Below are 19,497 nucleotides of genomic sequence, written 5' to 3' on the forward strand. Positions count from 1 at the left end.
TTTCTTGAAATTTATTTTGCTACTCGGAGGCAGCCCAAGTCAATCTGTGAAGTAGGGATAATGATCTTGGTAGCATTTCACCTTTCCCATTTGGTGGTGGTATGGTTGTTCGTTTCATTTGTCTGATTTAGACCGCCATCAGCTCTCCTAGCCGCCCATTGAAAAAAGCAACTGAACTACGTAAGAACAGTGTGCTTGCTAGGCTTCAAGGCAAATCCCCTAAAACCCTTTCCAATGAGATAGTGTCCCCAAAACTCTTCTTTAATAGAAAATCTGTAGCCACCGCTAGTCTTTCTCCCATTTCCTTCCATATGGATTTCCCCATAATCTCTTTTAGTCCTTAGCAGATACTAGAGTTGTTTCACTCTGCACCTTCCCCAAATCTCCTCTAATATGTCATCTGTGTTAAAGAGACCCTTAGTATAAAAAAAAAGTACATTGCATTTCCCTAATGAGGTTTCCACACATGACCTCAATTCTAAGATACCCCTGCATGAAACTCAGAATGCAGTTAGGAATATTGTAGGGTAGAGGTTATGCATAGGGAAATGGGACCTTCTGGGCAGCTGTGTGGTTGGGTCTATAATATAGCCCATCTTAGAAGCCAGATAGTGAATGACAATGACTGTGGAATTTCTGTTAGAACAGTCTCAAGTTGGACATGTCTTCTGGCTGAATTCTTGGCTGTGAATGTAGGTTTGGTTCCTGAAACTGATCTACAAGGACCTCTTACCTCTTGTCAAAGGGCTGACATAGTTGAAAATCAGACCCAGGTCTAATCCTGCAAATTGGGAAACTGCATTGCAGGTGGAATTCACAGCCTTGCCAGATCTCTTATATGAACATGAGAGTATTGTTTACAAAAGAGAGGAAACTTGAAATAGGAATGGTAACTTTTGGGAGAATTTAGATGATTTTAATAAGAATGTTGGACCCCCAAACTCCACTGAGTTTTTCTTGCTAGCAGAAGTAGCCCCCCTGGGAGATGAATCTATCCCTGCCATGCTTGAAAACTTTGTAATGGTCTCACTAGAGATTGTTGCTTTACTAGTGGGTGCCAGTTTTCTTTAATGCCTGTAGGCGAGAAGAATTGTGTTCTAGCATATCCCAGGGAGCCAATTGCAAAGTCAAATCTGGAAGAATAAAATTGCAGGGTTTTGCAAATTTATGCAGCAAAAGACTTGGAGGAATAAATGTGGGAATGGATTCTGGAGGTGCTAACTCAGTGAGGTGTGTAATGTTAGATTGGGCTGAATTTTTCCGAGATAGTTTCTCTTACTAGATTTTGGATGGAATGTGCTGGTTGGAACAGCTGGGAGTATTTTTAACAGTTTCCTCAGTTGGTTGATTAAAATTTTTACTCAATAGTGGCATATACTAAATGATGCTGTTATTAGAAATCTCTTTATAAATAAATAAAGAAACTTAATAACTGAGAGGGTTGGGATGTAGGAATAGATTTGTCATGCTCTCTCTCCCCATATGTATTTTGTCTGTGCAGGCCCAGAAGACACCTCTTCTATCATAGCACTGCAAAATATGTTGGGAACACAGTATCAACATTTTTGGAAAGTGCTATAGTGGCTGCCCCCTGTAGGCCATGGATGGAGGTAGGAGATGCTATTCTTGAACTGGAATCCTCAGTGTCAATAAGGATGCCAGGAGTCTGGAGCAGCAGAGGTCATGTAGCAGCACAGCAGCCTTAAAGGGCTGAAGGGCAGGAGTGTTAATCAGATTAGGTTATATTTATTAATGGTAATATATGGCAGATGTGGATACAGTCCACCGAAGTGCTGCTGCTGCTGCTGCTTCTTTGTCACCATCATCATCGTCATCTAGTTCTGCTTTAAAAAGGCCTTACTTGAGCCATCAGAGTGGATTCCCAGAGCTGAGACTGTTTGTAACTCGGACTCCTTGAACGAAAATGAAAACTCTTTAAAAAAGGGTCTGTGGTCTTCATATTTAATGTTGAGCATTATCACAAACAATTTATACTTGTCAACTAGTTTCTGTACTTTTACATTACTTCTGGCGTGTTCTGATCTTCAGATAAAGAACTTACACTATTGTCATGGATACCTTTATTATCACCCTAACAGATAGGTGATCATTGCCCTGTAATTGTTAGCGCTTTAGGAGGACAGCCTAAGAGATGTCTGTCTTCCTGGTATGCCTGGAACGATATGGCAAAGAAAGTGATGTTTGACATGAGTAGGATTTGACCAGGTAGGTAATATGAAGAATGGCAAACATGACAGAAGGAAGAACATAAGTAAAGACTGGACTTTGTCATGTGCAGAAAACTATTAAAACATGTATGTGGGCAGGCTCATATAATGTATTCAGAGGCGTGAAGAGAGATGAAACTGGAAATGAAGAGAGGGAACAGATGATTGCACTCAACGAAAGACTTAGAATCTTGACCTGAGGTAATGGTAAGGATTCTTAGCAAGATAATTACATGATATGTAAGTGTTAATAGAGACAGAAGTGCCAATTAGGAGATTATTGCAATAGTTCAGCCAAAAAATAATAGGACCTAAACTAAGACAATGGGGTGGGAGGAAAGAGCTACAAGAGGTATTTAAGATGTTGGTTCAATAAGGCTTGGCAACCATTGGCAAAACACAAATGACTGGTTAGATGTCTTATGTGGGGTGCTGGGTGGATGGTGATGCCAGTCCCTGCAATCAAAGAGAAACAGGTGAGGTAGGGTGGGACTGGGAGATGGTAGAGTCCTGTAGGCAAGTCGTAGAGTAGAGGTCCAAGGAGGTAGTTGGATGTATGAATGTGGGATGAAATAGAAAGATCTGGACTAGAAAATTGGAAACATAACCAATGCTTTCAGTGTCCCATCCACATACCTTTGGTCCTTAGCATTTCAGTGTATCCTGGTGGCCCATTTTACCATTGCTAGTCACTGCCCTCAGAGGCTGCTCTGCCTGTGTTTGTGGAAGGCTAGACGTACTGCAGAATCAATGCCCCCTGGGAGTAGTCTTCATGCAGTGACTCTCAGAGGTTGTGTATGAATACTCCAGCTCATTTGCACTTTGACTAGAATCATTCTGGAGCACACTTGACATCATTTCCTGGAGTTTCCGGCAAGACTAAGTGTTTGCCACTGTGCTACCTTGCTTGATAATGTTCATTTTATTGATTCTGTTCTCTGCTCTGTCTTACTTCCCTGCTTCCCTGATGATATTTCCTGGCGTCACCACCAAAATCAACAACTTGTATTCAGATCCTTATCTCAGGATCTGCTGCTCAGGAAGTGCAAACTAAGTCAAGCAGTGATGGGCATAGGGGCAAAGTTGAAAAAGAGGTGGTAGTGGTGTTGGAGGAATGAACAAGATCACCCAAGGAGAAAGGATAGGCTGCTAACAAACCCCTGGGGAGCCCATCATTTAGAGAGTAGGATGAGCAGCAGAAATCCGTAAAGGAGCTAGAGTAGGAGCAGTCAGAGAGGGAAGACGTCAAACCTTGAAAAGAGGAGTGTCTCAGAAATCAAAGGAAACAAGGCTTTTAGGAAGAAGGGAATAGTCAGTCATGACAAATGCTGGAGATCAAGCAAGAAAATAACTAAGAAGTGTTTATTCCTTGGATCTGCCTAACCGGAGTTCATTAATGAATATCATACTTCATCGAAAAGGGAGAGAAGACATGGCTTAGTATTTATTTCCCTGGTTTCCTCCCAGAGGGAATACCTTGGACTAGTTACACCCCTTCTCTGAAGATCACTGCTTCTCTGAGATGGTCTCCTCCACATGACTCTCTCCTTCTGGGTTTCAGTAATTTTTTCTTCCCTTGTCCCTTTTGGCTCAGAGATGGTAACAAGTCCATGGCTAGTAGCCCCAGGTTACTCTGCTGTTCCTTGAGGGTCTCCTATACCCTACTGGAATCTTCATAAATGATCCCTTTGTACATAAACCCTCCTTCAATTTGAGAGTACCTACTTTCCATTGGGTACCAGACTTATATAGAGGTTTACACAAATTAAAAATTATTTGTTACTTATTTTATATCTAGCAGTATTGCAGAAAATTGAAACCATTTGTTCTAGTAAGGTGGAAAAAACTGGAGCATGTTGTTCGGCAAGACAGTGGTTCTGAGGTTGTGCATTTGTTTGTTTGTTTGTTTGTTTTGTGTTCCTCTGAGACATGAACAATGATGTTCATTTGTGTGATCCACTGCTGTAGACATGCCCACATATTATTACCCTTTGCCCCAACTTTCTGGGCTCTACAGTCCGATAGTGCCTTGTGATCCCTGCTGCAAAAAAGATCCGTGTGGGGGTGAAATAGGTAGCTGCAGGCTGCAGCAATTCCTGGGGAACAAACTGAGGTTTTCTCACTCAAAAATTCATACCTTCATGTAAGAGTGGTATTATTATAAGGAAGCCCTTGGATATTCCCCAATGCATGCAAACAGCATAAAAATAATTGCTAACAGGCTGCATGGGCACCACATCAAGTCGATTGTCTCTGGAGTTGGGCGCTTCTGGATTAAAGAAAGGTTAAAAAATGTTTTTCAGAGGAGGGAGAAAACTAGTGGAGCAAGGTCCTCAGACGAACCTTACTGCTCCAAATTTCCCTCTGGTGGGCATGGAGGAGCCACTTTCCCATGGAGGGACACAGCCTCCTGGGGGGGACACTGAACAGCCACTTCTTCTGCCTCTATCCCTGCTTGTGCTCCGCGCACCCTCATACCCTGGAGCTGGAAAGATCCTGAAATGAACACAGCCAGCTTTTCTCTACTTTTGGGGACAATCTGCCTTTATATCAGATTTTCCTCTGTATCGTAGAACTTGCAGTGTTTGCTACATGCCGCTTTCAGTTACTGAGTGCAACGGCATTTTATAATGGTACTAGAGCAAAACTTCGAGATCCAAATAAATAGACTTGACAATATGGTTTGGATCTTCTGGTATTTTATGAGGGAAAAAATAGGACAAATGTAGGTGGTCAAATTTAGTTGTTATAATGGTTATTATTTTGTGACACATGTAACCCTAATGTGTCATGCCCCACGCTCGTGACCTTCTGGGGTTAACATTTAGTTACTCTCCCAATGAAGTGGCTCGCTTCCCCACAGTGTGAGAAATAAATCTGCTCCCCAAGACAGCTGGGAATTAGCAGGAGGGCGGATTTGGTGACAAGAGCTGTAGCGACTTCTATCCTTGTTTCTTTAGCAGTCAGTTTTCCTGTCTCTGTGGACTTTCGGTCACTCCTCTGGTGGCCCTGTCGTCTCCCGTTGCTCTTGGTTCCTGGAGCTGCTGTCTGACATTGACATGTGCATCATAGATTTTAAAAAAGTTAGGGAATAACGGGATCATTACTGCACAGGGCGGGGAATAATTTCAGATTCTCTGTTCATGGACGTTTAATGCTATTCCCTGTCACTGGGAATTTCTCACTGGTTAGCTTTCTCTTTTGACCTTGAAACTTCACCAGCTTGGAGACTTCTCTTATTCTTCCCCCAGATTCCTGCTCACCCCCCTCTTAGAGACTGGGCCCTAAAAACCTCACTTTTCATAATCAGTGTGCTTGGTGTGGTGTTGCTCTTAAAGAAAACAACCTTTTTCCCACATCAATTCTTTCTTAATCCACCCAGGTGAAACTCAGCCACTTTAAAGATAACAACTCTTTACCTAATTCTTCAATTTAAAGTTATAGCAAAAGTTTAAACACATGAAGGAAAGAAAAAAGTATTCTCAGCAAAATACCTGACTATAGAATGCATATTATTATAGTTTTCGGTTAAGAAGCTAAACTTTATATTCAAATACTCAGCAATAAAGTGTTTCCCAAAATGTTCATTTTTTAAAATCCAGTGATGGCATCATTCTGAGCAAAACTCTTCTCTGGCCTTGAATTTGTTGTCATATTTATGTGAGGCACTAGATTTAGAAGCCTATTCAGAAGTCTAAAATTCTTCTCCTTAAACGAGGCACATTTTTGTACCTACCTCAATGAATCATTCCAATGAACATCTCTCTGTGCGTTATTAATTTTTCTGCTCTTTAGGAAGGTCCAGACCCAGGAGAATATTCTTATGGACATTTGGATAAAGTTCTAACCTCTGTCAGCCTTCCCCTCCTTTCCTTAGCTGCTATGCCCTTGATCCCAACCCCGCTCTGGCAACGGTGTGCATGTTCTGAGGCCGACCCTGATTTCCCAGTGCAGCCCTCCGTCTTACAGTGATAGTTCCTGAATGTGAACTACAGTAAAGACTGAGCAGCTGAACTCCCTTCATGTTTATATGCCTTGTGATCAGAATTCAGGACTTGCCAACCTTCTCCATTTGTTTGCAGTTTGCATGTATTTCATCCTGCAGCTGTGAAAGTGTTTTATATCTGTTTTCAGGGAAATCACCTCTGAACTGACCTCAAGTGCAGAGACAGATACAGATAGTGAAACACCTACTATTCAGAAAACGCTCTTTAGGAAAATGAATATAAAGTTAGAAATATAAGTTAGGCACAAAGGTGATTATTTATAAAGAGAAAGCAAAATATAAGTAAAAATATTAAAAGTTGATGACATTTGAAATGACTTATTTTTATAGCTTTTACAAAAACATCTAATCCTAAGAACCCAAGGTTAGGGACCCTTCCAGGGCCATGGAAGAGACCTATATCAAGTGTGTGTGTATGCCCATGTGTATATAGAATTTTACAGGGATTTCACCTTAAACACAACTGCGGACACTGGTTAAATAGTCTCCATGAGCCTGCTGTCTTCATGGCTGATGCTAAAATCTGAAGTCTGAAAAGCAGGCAACTGGGAAGGGAAGACGGGGGTAAAGTGGGGGAGGCCAAGGACAAGCTAGAATTCAGGAAGAGAAGCTAGGACCATGAGGACGAACTAGGACTTGGGTTAGTTTTCATTGCCACCAACCTTGGTAGAGCAGTGCTCTTTGTCACAGAGCTAAGCAAACAGCCCGGGAATTGAAGATGTTGAAGGAGAGTCCAGGAGAAGGTGGGGCCGTTGCAGGCCGGGGCGCGGCCACCCCGCGCCAGCAAGGTGAGTCGGCAGGTAAGGGATAATGTACTTAAAAGCTACAGATGCACCTGACGCTACCTTTTAAAGGTTAAAAACAGTATGGCTGCTGCTTTACTTTCACCTTCTAAGTCTCATTCAAATTAGCTTCTCAAACAGGGTCCACCTTAACCAGAAACATACAGGGAAGTGAATCTGGGCAACACAGTTCAGCCTAGCTCTTTGACATTATTACAAAGCCAACATAGGCTACCCATTTTCACCTTGGTGTCCATATACATCTCTGAAAACTATATTTATTTTAAAAATAAATATATTAACAAAGTCATACTTCTGCCTAACTACAGTATGTACAACTGAAAATATGCTAATATCTTCTCCAAAAGTGAATACTAATTTGTATTTTTGGTCATATTCATTATTCTTGTAGGTTATTCAACCTCCTACACTGATATTCTGTACCTTAAATATTATGATATAAGGTTAACAGCTACCACATATCTTATAAAGATATCATGTATATATAATGTTCATACTGAAATAAGGAAGACATACTCATACCTACCATACTCCTCATTTCTGCAGTTAGTCACATGGTCTAGCTGATATTTATAATTGCCTTCTTCTGTTGGAGTTCTTTGACTGTGGAGTAACCTAAACATTTATTCCTGAAGTTTCTGGACCTTTAACCTCTCGCCTGAACTGACCTGTTGTAATGACTTTAATCACAGAACATGAAAGTGCTGGGAGGTGCCACAAGGGTCCTCTCTGCCCTTATTGTGCGGTGGCAACCTGTCACCAGGACCATTGGAGTAAATCCAGAGTTTTCACAACACTGGCATTTTGGACCAGATACTTCTTTGTTGAAGGGTGGGGAGGGAGCTGTCCTGTCCATTGTACGATGTTTAGCAGCATCCTTGACCTCTGCCCACAACGCGCTACTGGCACTCTCCTCCTGCAGTTGTGAAAACCAAAAATGTGTCTAGATATTGCAAATGTCCCCTGAATAAAATTGCCCCAGTTGGAAACCACTGGAGTAGCTTCTTTCTTTGCCAGTTGGTTCACAGATATACAGACCTGAAGGTGGCTATGTGGCAGTCACAACTTCCAGTTCAGTAGGATCATTGTTTTCTCTCCTGGTGCAAGCATTCCTCTTGGGGAACTAAAACCTTCAAGCCAACTGAGCCTCAAGTGGTAGGAATAGAAAGGAAAAAAAAACATTGTTATCCAAGGACTGTTTGTTGAGATTGCCCACAAAAGTGATGCTTTTTTTCCTACTTTGATTTCCTTTTTTTCATTCCAGCTTCATTAAGATGTAATTGATGTAAAACATTTTGTAAGTTTCAGGTGTACAACATGTTGATTTGATACACTTATATGTTGCAAAATAATCACCACCGCAGCATTAGCTAATATGGCCATCATGTCACATAATCACTATTTCTTTTTTGTGGTGAGTACATTTAAGATGTAATCACTTAGCAACTTACAAGTATATAATATAGTATTATTAGCTATAACAAGCATGCACATTAGCTCACCAGAACTTATTTAGCTTATAACTGGACATTGACAGTTAAGAGATAACTTTTAAATTGCCATTGTCAAAATGCACCATCTCATATCCTGACAGTGTTTGCAATGCTGTGGATGGAGTCTTCTCTTAGACTATTAAAACCAGCTGCCTCTCCTTTCCAGCTTTTAGGCTCTAGTCTTGCAAGCTTCTTAGTCCATTGTTTAGCCTTGAGAGCCCATTCCCTGGATTTGTTCCTTTGGCCCTCTGTTTCCTATGACTCTGTACATGGCAGGAGGAAGCCAGTAGGGAGATAGATAGTAGCTCTTTTCCCAGGGTCTCACGGCAGAAACGGCCTAAGTCACTATTCCACATCTCTTTTGTTAGTAGACTCTATCCTGGGACTGAGAGGCTACCTGTGGTAGATTTGTTTACAAAATAGACGCTATTATTCCCCTTTCTCTGTCTATATCCCTTGTGATGTAACATCAGAGTTGCTCCTCTTAAGAGATGTAGTATATTTGCCCAGCATTCGAATCTGGTCTGGCCTGATGATTTTCTCTGGCCAATAAAATGCGTAAGTGATTCTGGGTGGATTCCTAGCCTACGCATCCACCTACTTTCCCAGAACACTGCTCAGTTGCCAGGTAAACAACTAGAGCCTGCGAGCGGATGAGAGACTGCCTGGAGGAGAGAGAAGCCACCTGGCCGAGGTCGTTCTAGATTTGCCAGTCCCCAGCTGACCCAGCAGCTGTCCACAGATGTCTAAGTGACCCAAGCTGAGACTTGAAGAACTGCCAACTGAAGTAAGTCTAATTGCCCACATGCAGAATTATGAGCTAATAAATGGTTCTTCCGAGATACGACGTCTTGGAGTGGTTTGTTATGCAGCCAAAACTTACTAATGTGTCATCAAAGTTAGAAGCATTTCCAAATTAGAAGTTATGTCCACTTCTGAGTTATCACCCCTGATACTTAAGAGGAAAGAAAGAGCAGAGGATAAACCATAATGAAAGAGAAGAGATATAAAAGGAGGAATATATAGTCAGGTAGCTATTAATCTTAGCCAGTTATGGTTATAATCCAATTTGTTCTTCCATTAAATAGACCCCTTACAATTTAGCAGAAGTCTTCTGTTTACAAAACTCAGAAACTCTGCACACTGGGGTATCTCATGGACCCCAAGACCCAGTTAGGTCTTCTTGAGTGACTGGACCAGGATCTGGAATGCAGTCTGGAACCAAAGGAGTTACTTTCTCTGACTTGTTCTTTCTATCTCTTTCATTGGCAGAAGCTCTCTTGTCACATGAGCATGTTGGCTTCACTGTTTCTCTCTTCGGTTCTCTGCTTGCACATAGCTGCTGTCACGCCCTTTCCAAAATAGCAGCCTCAGCCCCAGTCTTCATGATTTTCCACCTCATCTTCTGTACATTCAGATTCCCAATCAGAGGAAACCTGGGTGCTCCACTGTGGACCCATCAGGTGCACTTGGGCGGTGATTGTCAGGGTCCATAAAAATATCCTTTTCTTGTCATCAAGCAGGCATCTTTTGTAGCAACCAGAGGATCGAATAGCTATTTTGAATAGTGTCTACTGCTGGCAGGAGCCACCAACTTGAGTTCCTAGAACTCGTTTTCTACTAAGTCACCAACAGATTTTTGCCTATGCTTGCCAGGGGAGGATCAACTTCTACATCCTTCCACTGGAGGAATATGAATGAGAATGATCAGTAATTCCTTTTCCTGATCAGGCTGGGGCAGGGATTGGAGTTTTTTTTAGCCCAGTGCCCTGCCTTAGTGTCTTCACAGTGCTCCTGGTGTCCCAGGACTCAGGAGTTCTAGCCTTTTGTTTGTAGAAACCTAGCTTCCAGTGTCTGGAACATTCTTTTTAGCATTTGGGTCTGTCTCTTTTTTAAAAATTTTTGTTTTGTTTTGTTTTATCTTACAATAGTCAACATTTAGAAGGCTGCCAGTAGAGATGCTCTCTAGGGGCAATTCATAGTTATATGGATTTTACGGACTAAAATGTTTAAAAAAACAAATCAGAGTACTGATGTATGGTTACCAGGTCTACATAGTGCCACACAATGCCATTGCAAGCTCCCATATCCAATCATCACCACTTAATGTTAGACTGAAACCTAGGAAATTGCTGTTTCTATAAGTCACAAACAGTTGAATAGTCACAATTTCCTGTGATTCAGTGTACTATATTAAAGCATGTTTTACCTTGAGACCTATAGGAAGGATATAATCTTACAATAAAGGAATTTATAATGAATTTATTTAACTTTATTAAAAATGCATTATATGTTCCTTAATTTTCTTATTTCGTTATGAGCCATGGAAACCTAATCATGGACCGGCGCCATTTTTTGATGTGTGTGTGCGTTTTTTTTAAACATGGGTCTAGTGAAACACATCTGTGCGATCCTCTCAGGTCCACTCTCATTCCCCAGAATACTTGTTCCTGAGCTGCCGACAGGGTTCTAGCCTTCCCTTGGTCCCAAGTCATCCTCAAAGAGCAGTCACGTTCTCTGAGGCCCTTTCAGGCTGTTGGTAGGTGAATTCTTCACTTGCACCAAACTTGGGTGTTTAGGAGACATGTTTGCAGTATCCAATTCATTGCTGCATTACCCTTCATAAAGAATATGGTCACATTACTAAAGGAGCTTTAATAACCTCCCATGATTCCTCAATGAAATATATGAACCAGTTTTTCTATCAATCATAGGTTAAAATACTTCACTTGGAATTGTGTTTTTTGCACAACTTTTCTATCATCTCAGACAAGTCCCTCACCACCCTCTATTTACTACCCAAGGGATCCTCATCTCTCTTACAAGTAAGATCCAGACAGATTGTATAACAAACTGGCTTTGGTTATTAGAAACATCTTTTTAGCTCTTGGCACAACCAGCAAAACCACTCCTGATGAAAAGAGTGTCTCTCTCCCATATGGTTTTCAAAAGAAGTTCAATTTTTTAAATTTATTGTACATGTGAAAACAATAAACAATTTGCATTTCTTACTTTTTTCTAGTAATTCAAACACTAACCTGAGGGTTTTTAAAGAATGGATTTAGTAATTTCAACATTGTACCACTTTCTGTAATATTATTGATTTTCAGCGAGGTAACTAAGCTTTAGCCAAATGTTTCAGTTTATCTCTCTCTATTTTTTGTGAAACTGTAAATGCATCAGAAAAATGCTTACTGTAATATTAGAATGTGCATGTATTGGCATTAAAAGTGTGGTTTTGTCCCTATGGGGAATCAAATAGAAGCAAAAATTATAGTTAATTCCTGGTATCTGTGGTAATGGGGAACAGATTGAGTTTGTACCAATAATATTTGAAAAATTTATTTTAGAAATTAGGTTGAACCTTGTCCTTCACTAAACTTTTTGCCAGAGATCCACAAATAGTCAAGTTGTTCCCTCTCCTTTTCCGGGTTCAGCCAGACTCTGGGGTAGAGAAATGGCCAGAAGGAAAGAAGGGTAGAACCAAAGGACTTCTTTACAAATCTCATGGCCATTAGATTTTTCTTAATATGTTGACCCCACCCCTTTTTTGGGAAAAGGAAATAACTCTGTAGTAGGAGAGGATGACAGTCTTCCTACCCTTTTAGTAAGACATCCTGTCTGTCCTTACGATGTCAGGGATAATTACCCACCCAAACTCATGTAACCTCCTTTGTAAGTTCAGTTTTCAGTTAGTATCTGAAAAAAGAAATAGAAGATTTTAGAGAATTCTGACACCTCTTTAAAGATATTTTCTCAAAAAGAGAAGACTTGAAATATAGCTAAATGGGAAAAACGCCACCACAGAGCCATCTACTTGTAGCCAGTAGCCTGCAGCAGAAAGGGTTTATCTCTGGTTCAGTCACTGACCCTTTGGGAGAAGGAGAGGGTGTCTAAGGTCTTTGTGGCCACGTGGCTTCCACAAGGGTTTTTGATAGACCGGAAGGGCAGAGTCTCCTTTACTCTGGATCTGCAGTATTTCTTGAATGCAAGGAACTCACACGTTTGCAGGAACAACAGTGTATTGCACTCATGCTGTCCAGATGTGATGCTCCAATGATGTAAGCAACTAATTTGTTCTGGAACTGTTATTGTTATCTGCTGAAAAAGGCTTAGGTGATGACTTCCAGTTTTAAAAAGTCCTGGAAAACTTTGTAACTGTTTGTCACTCAGAGCGGTAATCCTGACACAACACTGCAAAAGGTTTAGAAAGATATATGCATATAGATATGTATATCTATATACATATATGATATATATTATATATTATTATATGTAGCTTTATTATGTGATTATGGTAGGGATGGGGGAAAACTTAACTGTTTTGGAGAAACTCAAAATATGAAATAAGTTGATGGTTTTAAATAAGGCTGGCTATCATAATTAGCCCCAGATGGTTCTTTTATAGTCAGGAGAGTTCACCCAAACAGCCACATTTCTTTGTTTGAATGTCAAAATAGAAGCCCAATTAGGCTCCTGCTTTGTGTCCTCATACTTCCGGCTTCTCTGGGGCCTTGCTCTGTGTAGGTCTTGTGCAATGTCTGTCCCTTGAAACAAAAAGATTGCGTCCTCCATAATACACTCTTTTTTCTTTTGTTGTTGTTTTATTACAGTTGTCCCAATTTTCCCCCTTTGCTCTCCCCTCCCCCGCCCCACCCCGCTCCCACAGTCCATCCCCATCCTGCTGTCCATGTCCATTGGTCATTTATACTTGTTCTTTAACTAGGCCCTTCTCCTTCTTTTCTCCCTATCCCCCCTCCCTCCACACACTTTGCAAGGTAGCACATGTTCTTTAGAACCAACCCCTACAACCTCAGATCCAAAGGTTTCTCTCTCCTTCTGGTTGTCTTCCTTTACTTTTTGTAATGGAAAACATTTTCTCTTTCTATGGTTCATTTATTCAGGGTGTTTCTTACCCGGGGGGGGAATAGGCCTTTAGGTCTCAGGGTGTAACCCCCATTTGCTGTAGGAAACCAGACTTGTCACTAAGTAGGGAGCTTTGATTCCCATGCAGAATAGCCAGGCAGATTGAGAAGTGTCTTTAAGCAAATTTTGTCTGTCATTGAAAACCAAGGAAAAACCAAACAAAAGGAAACGCACAGCTGATTTCCAAAAAGGCTGTTGTCTTTAGTTCTTTCCAAGAGACATTGTTTTTTTCTTGATATCTCTAATAGAAAACTTGTCAGAATAAGTAAATGTGTTTCCAATTCTGTCCTAGTAACTGGTTTCACCAATTAAATTAATTGGTCCAAGTCATCAGTAAGGAAAATGTAGAGATACCCAGTCTTTTCCTAGAAACAATTCCCCCAAGTCTGCATTTGTTTGTTTGAGGATCCAAGGTTCCTTTTAAAAATCTTTAAATGGATTACATACACAATCTATTTCTTCCTCACTCAGAGAAAACTAAGCCAATGTTTCGTTGCTTTTCCATTGGCTGGTACTTGATTCAGAACAAGTACCAGGGCCTTATGCCCTGTGATGTGGATGGTAAACTTCTCCAAGTCCATGTGACAGCCAGCAAAGAGTAGATAGGATAAGACATCTTGTATCTAATCAGATTCATTTGTATTTAGAGTTGAGAAATGATATTTATTATTTGGGTGAATAAACAATGCTATTTCCTGCCCTGGCTGGTGTGGCTCAGTGGACTGTGAACCAAGGAATGACTTGTTCCATTCCCAGTCCGGGCACATGCCTGTGTTGTGGGCCAGGCCCCTAGGAGGGGGTGTGCAAGAGGCAACCACACATCATTGCTTCTCTCCCTCGTTTTCTCCCTCCCTTCCCGTCTCTCTAAAAATAAATAGATAAAATCTTGAAAAGAAAAGAAAAGAAAAAACAATGCTATTTCCTCCCACTCAGTCAACATGTTCATTTAATATGCTCTTTTATTTTTAATTAGTAATATAATAAAATGTAACCCATTTTGTAATACATATAATGTATAGTTGACCAGTGAGTCACACTACGTTTTCCCACAGAGTAAAGATTATTCATTGTCTGTATCTACCAGTTAGGAGAAAACTGGAGATATTTTCCAGATCATGTGAAACAAAACCAGGCCCTGGCTCCATAAGAGATTTCTAGTGGAATAAGCAAAATAGGTTTCCCCTTTTGAGATATCTGGAGAAAGTTACTACTTTTCTTTTTAGTCAATATAGAATCCAAATCTGCACTTTTGAAATAGGGATAAGTATTTCCTTTGCTGATATGTAAGTGTTTTATTTCTGTTTTTAATCACCTCATAATTTGTATTGTCCATCATTGAAACAAATGATCAAATATGCAAACATCAACAAACTAGCAAAACTGTCACCAAGGTAATATTGATTATACAATCAGGGATTATCAAATGCCTGAGTAGTGCAATAACATCTAAATTATAGTGCATAAATTAAATTACAGTACATATTTTATTAGTATTCATATATTTTATTATTACATATACTTTTGATTTCAGGCTCTGTGCCTATAAGCCCATATAGATTCACATGGCCCTATTATTATATGTAGTAACTTCTTACTGGAACTGATTTCCCAACCACAGCATTTTTTTGAGATTAGGAACACTAAAAAGCTGGTACTAGAAGTGTGAGAAAATGAGCAAGTTATTTAAATTTTGATTTTATATTATTTATGGCTGCAAAAGCTGTAAGACAAAGCAAATATGGAGTGTTTATTATTAATGCTGTATAGCATTTGCCATCCTTAAAATGGATGTTTGGAATGTGTGATCTCTAATTTATCTATTCATTCACTTTCTCATTTATTTGTTCATTTATTCAACAAACAGTTGAGCATCTATTAAGTGCCAGATACTGTGGCAGATGTTAAGACAAATTGATGAGAAAATTCAGATATAGGCCTTGCTTAGAGTCCGGTGGAAAACTAAGTAACATTTATTGAACATCTAATCTCTAGTGACCTTTAGAATTTTGATAGTCCATAAATCTAAGGACCATTCAGTTATATTACGGAATCTGTAATTCTGGTGGAAGAGAAGATGGTGAAAGTAAAAGCCTTACCTCTTCCTTGCTCATGCCCTTGAACCTGGAGAGTCGAGGGCTGGGAGCGGGGTCATGGCAGGAGTGGTCACGGAAGCGTGGGTCGCGGCCTTAGGAAGTGCAGGGTAGAAGTGGGCTTGTTTTTGTTGGAGGGTGAGGGTAGCTCTATGTGTGAGAGAGGAAAAGCAAAGTTCAAATCTCTCTGTCTTTCGGCGATTGAGAGGAAATCAGCACCAGCCCGGGAAATACAAATCCCAAAAAAACACCTCTGAGGTCTTTTGTTTTGAGGCCTTTCCATTTCTTCCCTTGCCTAATGAGTGTGTTTCCTCTGAGATTCTTATTGTGCAGAATGGGGAGTAAAAAAGATGCCTTGAGGCTAATAAAGTAAAAGAAGTCATTTTTCTGAAGGGAATTCATGCGCTAACCTCTTTCCAATCCCTGGAATTTCTTGGGGCTTGCCAGTAATGGAGTGAATAATAATATTGCCTATAATTCTGTTTCTAAATGAACAAGTCATCTGGAGTACCATTCTTGGTAAAAATAGATTTAGTAGGGCACAAAAGACAGCAATAATAGATTACTTGAGTAAATTTTAGTGCAGGATTCTTTCTAGGATTTGGTGAAATATGCGCTAAGGGGTGAGTTATGAATGTGCTGAACTGTACTGGTTTTCTGACCCATGGGTAGAAACAGACAGTGAGAATCAAAGGCTGAGACTATAGATGTTAATTTACCACCTCGTGGAGACATGTCTCAGGCATTGGACAGGTTTGTGAGATGCCAGCTTGTTGAACATCTTTGGAAATATTCTGCTGAAAGTAGTCAATAACATGTACTGACACTAGGTCAAGAAGCATATTAGGAGAGCATTCCAATGCCAGTGAGCACGGGAGACAGCAGTCTGAAGCTTGGGAGATGATTTTTGAAAAGTGTAGTTCATCTGAGGAAGAGAGCAGACAGGCTACAACTTGATGAGCTGGACGCAAAGCTGACGATCAGGTGGACGCTGATGAACAGCCAACTATGTGTACTGGGAAAAATGAGTCAACTTGAACCTTGATTCTCAAGAAAAGTAAATGGACAGAGAAAAGTTCCAGAAGAACAATTCAACGGGGAAAGTGAGAAATGTTTGAAAGAACCAAGTAGAAGAATTAAGTTTGAAAAAGTGACCATAAGCAATTCCTTAGGTATCTCAATCTATTACATATGTATATATTTTTTTTCCCAGGGGGCAATATACTTTAAATAGGATAAATATGCTGAGAATGAGAAAGAATAATAACTTTTAAGACTCAGAGAAAAGTTCCTTAAAGAAGAGGGCTCTTTTAGATGTACCACTGCCAGGGATCAAGGAATCCAGCATGTGGTCCTGAATATAGAGCTTTGCTACTAACTACCTCAGGCGCAGTGGCCCCCTGACACTCAGATTGCGCACTGAGTGACTTCTTCTTGTGGGGGTATGTCAAGACCTTGTATTCTGACCACTTCATCTTCTCAGATTTGAGAGCATGAAGGACCACATTGGGGCTGCCAAGAGTAAAGAAATAACTGTGATGGCTTCTTTACAAATTGGTTTGACTGCATTTATGAGGTCTGTCCAGAAAAAGTCCAGCCATTGTTAATATAACAAGAATGGTTTTCATTACTTCCATGTAACCTGGCAGCCAAGGAGAATGAACTGGAATGCACATGTGTGAACAGTGACAACTTCACTGTACTAGTCAGTGGGGGCGGTAGACATTGTTGAGTGAGCATGTGTACTGTGTGGCCCACACATTCAAAATGACTGAGCGGGTAGAGCAATGAATATGCATCTAGTTTTGCATCTAGCTTTAACATTTGCCTGTGGAAGCTATTCAGATGATTCAGAAGGCTGCAGCTGTGGGAAACTAGCGATTGGCAGCTTCATCATGAATATGTGTCCACTCATGGATCATGTCTCGTGCAGAGTGTTTAGGCAAAACATCAAATCATCCAGGTGACTCAGCCCCCTACAGCCCAGGTTTGGCCCCCTGTGACTTCTGGCTTTTCCCAAACTAAAATCATCTTTGAAAGGGAAGAGGTTTCAGACCATTGATGAGATTCAGAGAACTAGGATGGGGAAGCTGGTGGCGACAGGGGCCACTGTGTGAGGGCCCACGAGTCCTCCTTTGAAGGGGACTGAGGCATCATTGTCCTATGTACAATGTTTCTTGTGTCTTGTGACTTCTTCAAGAAATGTCTTTATTTTTCATATCACATGGTTGGATACCTTCTGGACAGACCTCATGTATACAACTTAGGTTCTGAACAATAAAAAAAAGTTAAAATTGTTTAATTCATTTTGAATAACTTTACAGGTGTTCAATAAATATTTGAAATAAATCAGTTAGAAAGTAGTGTTTATTACATGTGTAGTATATTCTAGAACTCTGATAGGATTGTAGGGAATTAAAAAAATGCTCCAAGGAGTTTATAATTATATTAACTTGTTTAAAAATGGATGTACTGAATTTTTAAAATTTTAACTTAACAAACATGTATATAGAGAATACTATATAATGCCAGGGATCTTTCTAAGTGCTTTATACATATTAACTCCTATACCTTTCTAGATTAAATGACTCAATGATTGGAAGTACATTTATACAGAAGGACTTTTATAGATACGTCTTCTTGAACAGAGGGAATAACAAATGCTGGTTATGTGCTGTGGACATATGAAAGCCTAAAAATGGACCGTGACATACTATTTTTCATGTTCAGAGCTCACTCTATGTAATTTTGTCAACTTGGCAAAATTTGCCTACATGTTATTCTGCCTTCAGTTGTCAGTTGAGCCCTAGGCTGTTTTTGCTTCCTAAGGTCTCCCACTCTGTTTTCCTGATTGGGTTTATCTACCTGCATCTCCTAAGACACAGGAATAGGCCGTGCACTGACACCAGTGTTAGGTACCAGGAATTAAGGTAGGCTTCACAGGGACATACTGGGGTTTGTTTTGGGGAGGTGTCTACTGGCTCTTATGTTTAAAGTTCCATCTTTCATTAATGGAAGATGCAGTGAATTTAACCAAATCACATGATGGTTAGGAGTACACTGACTAAGAAGTACCTCCACCTTTCATGAGAAAACTCAGAACCATGGGTGATTTATGTGGAGAACTTGGGTTGCAAGAACTTCTACTCATCTACAAGAGGGTTTAAAACATTCACATTGAAGTGACAATCTCCATGATCCCCTCCTCATGAGACCAGACATTCCTCTAGAAGAGGCGCCAACTTGATGGCATCCAAATTCAGTATCATTCCTGGAATAGCTAAAACCACTGCTAAATATTTCCCAAGTAAACTCAGCTAAGAATAGTATCTTGTTTCTAGAGCTCTGACACAAGAAACTCAACACCCCATTGGAGTCAGATAAGCTGAACTTTTTTTTGAGCGCTTTGTCCGAGTGAGATTGAGAAGGATGTAGCTGAGAAAGACTCAGCTGAGTGAGAGTCTAACGAGACTCCCTATGTCATTTGTGATGTGGCACTGAGTGGTGCTGTCTGAGACTGAAGTGTCTGTGGGCATGCCTAAATGCCGAATTGATTACCTATCAGTACCTTGGGTATCAGGGAGACTTCTATTAACTCTCTTCAGTAATCTTATGAAAATTTCACTCTTACTGTCTTGCAGTTCTTAAACACTAGTCGGTACTCTCCAATATCCCTCTCACTTATTTTGTTACAATTTGCTGGAAAGTTGAAGCTCCATCTTGCTGCTCTATGCCAGAAAGATATGTTTCCTTCTTGGGAGGTTCAACATCTAAGGGCTTATTATTAGTCCCCAGATTTACTATTACCTTGCAATTGATATGTTACATGACCCTCTTAAGGCCTTTGGGAGAGCAAAAATTATTATCTCACTTTTGTTAATGAGAAATAGAGGGTCAGACGGGTATGTACTGAGTTCATATTTAGTGAATAGCAGATACAGAACTATATCT

The sequence above is a fragment of the Pteronotus mesoamericanus genome, unplaced genomic scaffold (genome assembly GCF_021234165.1).
Source record: "Pteronotus mesoamericanus isolate MK-2021 breed Mesoamerican mustached bat unplaced genomic scaffold, CSHL_Meso_final contig_50, whole genome shotgun sequence".
NCBI classification, from domain to species: domain Eukaryota; kingdom Metazoa; phylum Chordata; class Mammalia; order Chiroptera; family Mormoopidae; genus Pteronotus; species Pteronotus mesoamericanus.